We start from the raw sequence: 4,802 nt of genomic DNA, 5'->3' as shown, positions 1-4,802 counted from the left end.
GCGCGATGCTGGGAAATGCATTTCCAATCACGGGGTGATGAGAGCCTTTCGTTTGGAAAATGTCGGCGGTAGAAACCAAAACACTTCAGAGTGATTTGTCAGCATGCTCTAAGAGCACCTGCAAAGTGAGCAGAAATCTGTGATAGTACGCGCTCCCACGATAAGTCTGTTCCGGAGGGAAGCCATGAGGCGTGCTTCAGTCGTGTCAAGAGCGTGTGACCCAGATTCCAGGGTGTGAGCTGGCCCCTCCCAGTTGCCCCCTTCCTCGGCTGGCTGAGTGGGGTGAGGGGGGGGGAGGGGGGGGTCATCCGACTCCCGTTACCGAGGACCACCACGGACAGGACCGCTCAAGGTCCCCAGAGCCGCCCACCGTCGGGCCCGCGGTCCTCGGCACCCCTACCCCGCCCTCCTCCTGCGGCCGTCCTCTCCTGACCCCGACCTTTCCCGCCCTGTGGAGCCCGCACGCTTACTCGGACTGCGCCCTCCCCTCCTCGCCGGTCGCCGCCCGGCCGGCCCTCGGCACCGCGGGCGTACGCCGAAGTCGGAGGACGCCGCCCGCCGCCGGGCCCGGCCAAGGTTGGGCGTGGCCGGCCGGCCAGAGCGGAGGACAGCGGGCTCCGATAGTCCAATCATGCCCCGCTGCCGCCGCCGCCGCCGCCGCCATCACCACAGGCACTTACTTCCCCTGTAAACCTGCCACGAGAGATGGCACTTAGCCAAGTCAGATTCCAGTGCCCTCATTACTTTTTGCGTTTTACACCTGGATGTATAGTTCCAGGCCACCGGCGTCAGCTCACATCCCACGGCAAGACGCAGGCACATAAAGCATACGCATCCCATACGCTCTCACATTTCGAAGTCTGTGCCCTTAGAAGATGGACAAATCCGCACGGAGGCAACCGAACCTTTTACATAAATAGCGAACAGTTTGGTGTAATTTATTCAACATTACGCAGTAAATATCACGGGATTAGTGTCACCACCTGTTCCCGCCGCCAATTGCGACCGAGGGCAATCAAAACGCAGGTCGTCACCCCGGCTCGTAATGAATGTCGTGTCGCGAATCAGGAATGCTGATCTGAGTTGACATGGCAAGAAGCGCAAACGAGGCGCCTTTAAATGACGACATGTTAAGGTGTAGGCATGTCTTACTTCGGTGAGAGTTGCCTGTGGCCGTTGCCACATTTGCCGTACCACATTCCGTACCACATTCCGTACCCATTCCTCCAGCATGGCAGCAGTGGGTCGAGCATATCGATGCAAACCGCGAGTATAGGCTTGCCCTTTCTCCATCGAAGGCTGTTCACGACTCCTTTCACTGGATGGAAGCGTTCTTGGAACGCGATTGCTGGCGGTGATGGCGGCCCGGCCAAATGTGGGTACGCGACAGCAGGAAAACTTTGTTCCGTTCGCATCGACGTCCCAGTCCTGTCACCCTGGCGCCTGCTTCTATGCAAGGTCGGCTGCGGGCGTTGCCATGCCACAATTTTAGAAGGATATGGAAGAATTATCGCCTGCTGTAGATGCTAACCGTGCTTGAAGGAGAAACCGTTGGAAGAGTGATGCCTTACTAATACTCACGAATGCAAGTAGTTTGTCTGCTCTGCACGCCCCACGCTGTCGCGCCCCAGTTCCGCCTCCGCCTTCCCTCTGAGCGCGCTTGTGTTTTATAGCAGCTGTGCAGGAAAAGCCGACGCCAGGCCTAGCTTGGCCGGCGTGGGACACCGGGAAAAGGTCAGTCAATACAGAATAGTAGAGATCAGTGTTTATGGCAGGAAAATATAAAACAGCAGACAAGGGGATCACATAGCATACCTTGGAGGGACTGCCTCCCAATGGTAATTTGCGCCCCTCAATGCTCTTCTGAGCCCCCCCCCCCTGCAATGCATATGGGCAAAAAAACTGGGGAAATGAAATACAGCAAGTGTCGCGCCGTCACACTAGGTATCTAAGCACATCATTGTCAATGTCACCGTCAGATATCGTCATTATCACCACTGTAACATCGGCTTCAAATGGGAAGTTGTTCATTGCTACGTCAAATCAATTTGTAACCGATCAAATTTTAAAAACAACTTTGAAACAGACGCAAATTTAAAACCCAGAGTTCTGTGGAAATCAGGACTTGTGAGTCAGGAATGTCAACTTTGTAAAACAAACTCAGCCCTTTTTTAGAAAGTGACATTCATAACTACAGACATACCCATTTTCGCTCCTTCATCGCAACATCATACTTTAAGAATGCTGGTGGTGAAACACGAGAAGGGATAGCAAAGTCATCAAACATTTTTCAACGTTACAGCTAGTTTGTCTGCAAAAACACTTTCCGCAAAAATCGGTGGCACGACAGGCTCCATATCACAAGTCACGTCACCACGTGCCGCCTGCTCGCGGTGTAGACGGGTCTCGTGGCGTTACAGGATCCGGCCCATCCAGGTGACCCACTCGAATCGACTCGAGTCAGAGCCACCTCCATTGGTCACAGACCAGGTGTCCCGGCGCTGAAGTGGCCCGGGCCTAAGTAAGCCTTCTTGATCACAGACCAGGTGTACCGACCTGGAGTGGGCCCGGGCCTAAGTAAGCCTTCTCTGGTCACAGGTCAGGTGACCCGACCTGGAGCGCCCGGCCTAGGTAAGCCTTCTCTGGTCACAGGTCAGGTGACCCGACCTGGAGCGGCCCGGGGCCTAGGTAAGCCTTCTCTGGTCACAGCCTGGGTGACGTTACCCTGGAGTGGCCCGGGTCAGAGCCACCTCCTCGCGTCACAGACCAGGTGTACCGACCTGAAGTGGTCCGGGTCTGAGCCGCCTCCTCTGGAGACAGACCAGGTGACCCGACTTGAGTGGCTCGAGTCTGAGCCACCCTCCTCTGGCCGCAGACTAGGTGAGGCCACCCTGGGGTGGCTCTGGAGACAGACCAGGTGACCCCGACCTTGGGTGGCTCGAGTCTGAGCCACCACTCCTCTGGCCGCAGACTAGGTGACCCACCCTGGGTGGCTCGGGTCTGACCCGTCACGTAGACTTCTTCTGGTCCATGTGTCAGCCGGCTGTCCGCTGCTTGGCAGCGGCTATCAGCCCACCGCAAGCATGCCTTGGTTAGGGACCTTTCCTGAGCGTCCCACTATTGATCAATAAGGTTCAGTGAATGTAATTCAAATAGCGCATAAGTACGTTGTTCATAACAAAGGAATATCACAAAAATGACAATGTGAAGGCCGCAGTGACAACACAGGTTTTCTCAAAATGCCAACCCAGGAGCTGCCCATCGAGCTCTCAAGCCGTTGCATGACATGGTGGGGTGATGCCCACACCATCAAATGCACTCGCGCGATGGCCCGGTGTATGCGAGAACAGGGAAATGTCCGCTTACCAAATGCTGGGTAACCCTTTTGTACCTGCTCGTGCGTATGGCGTATCATTTTGCCTCGGTGTTGTTGTTGTTTTTTGTTTTTTTTTTTGGGGGGGGGGGGGGGCCGGTGAACACTGTTTATCTCGGGCCCGAAATGTTTCAAACAGTTTGCGCGCAAACAAATATTCGGGCAAAAATACGACTGGGTTATACGAAAATTTTCCAGTCGGTCTTGACCAGTAGCCGTATCTGCGGATTCTTTGAACCACCTGGTATTGTTTGGTGATAAATACCATATGTGGTAAGTAAATGATGCCTTTTTGAACGGCTTCGATGTTGACAACGCCGTTAGTTGCCAGACGACGGCTCCTTACCAGGGGTAGACTAAATAAGCTTTTTAGTTGTTTTCTCGTGGTCATCCTCTCAAAGTCATACCTCAAGCATAGGGGGAAGAAGAACTTCAAGTTCATACCTATGTTACTTCACACAGCAGCATTTGGTAAAAGCATACCACACTTAGGTCACCATGGTCGCAGTGCTCCGTCCTCGACCTTTGTTCTCGGGCAGAGGTTAGAATAGAAACTTCCGTCCTGGCATTTTTACCGGTCCTGTGTGGTATGAGACATTCTCGAAGGCAAGGCTGCACAGCAAATACACATGGTGCAAGAAACAAAGGTCTTCAGCTCCTAGTTTTTCCGCATTATGAGTCACAGTTCTTATGCTGAGATACTGTCGCATTCATTGTGCCAGGAAGTGCTTTTTAACATTACATCGCAAATATTGACTATATTGAGAGCACTCGACGTTTGGTTGCGCAAGGTTAAGTAAAACAATGCCACTTATGAGCGGAAACCCAACTTGAAACGTCGATTATTGTCAATGTAACCAATGCTTGCACTATAGTGTGCTTTAACCAGTGCCTCCTCTATATTGAAGGTCGTTAAGTCAGTCATTAGAAATCTGAATTCGTGCCAATTACTCGTAAGAGCGGCATGCTTCACGTACAACAAACTCTCATTCTGCGCTCCGGCCGTTCGCGTGACTTTTGCCTCGAAGCAAGGCAGTCTGTCCAGGGATTTCAAGAGAAGAATACATCAGTGTGTCCTGCTGGGTGATATCGGCTTCGGGGATACGAACACATGGCTTGTGACACTTCAAGAAATCTCGGGGAGAGACTCCGGACAGATTCCGTTTAACGTTTCAATCAGCAGGCGGCAGCATACCTACTCGTAAGCGGGGCTTCAGCCAAGTCAAGCCCCCCATGCTCAGCTTGCTCTGTAAGCGGGGCTTCAGCCAAGTCAAGCCCCCCATGCTCAGCTTGCTCTGTAAGCGGGGCTTCAGCCAAGTCAAGCTCCCCGTGCTCAGCTTGCTCTGTAAGCGGGCTTCAGCCAGTCAAGCCCCCCATGCTCAGCTTGCTCTGTAAGCGGGGCTTCAGCCAAGTCAAGCTCCCCGCGCTC

The sequence above is a fragment of the Pollicipes pollicipes genome, unplaced genomic scaffold, assembly GCF_011947565.3.
Source record: "Pollicipes pollicipes isolate AB1234 unplaced genomic scaffold, Ppol_2.1 Scaffold_4881;HRSCAF=5763_pilon_pilon_pilon, whole genome shotgun sequence".
NCBI classification, from domain to species: Eukaryota; Metazoa; Arthropoda; class Thecostraca; order Pollicipedomorpha; family Pollicipedidae; genus Pollicipes; species Pollicipes pollicipes.
This window is presented reverse-complemented; position numbering follows the sequence as displayed.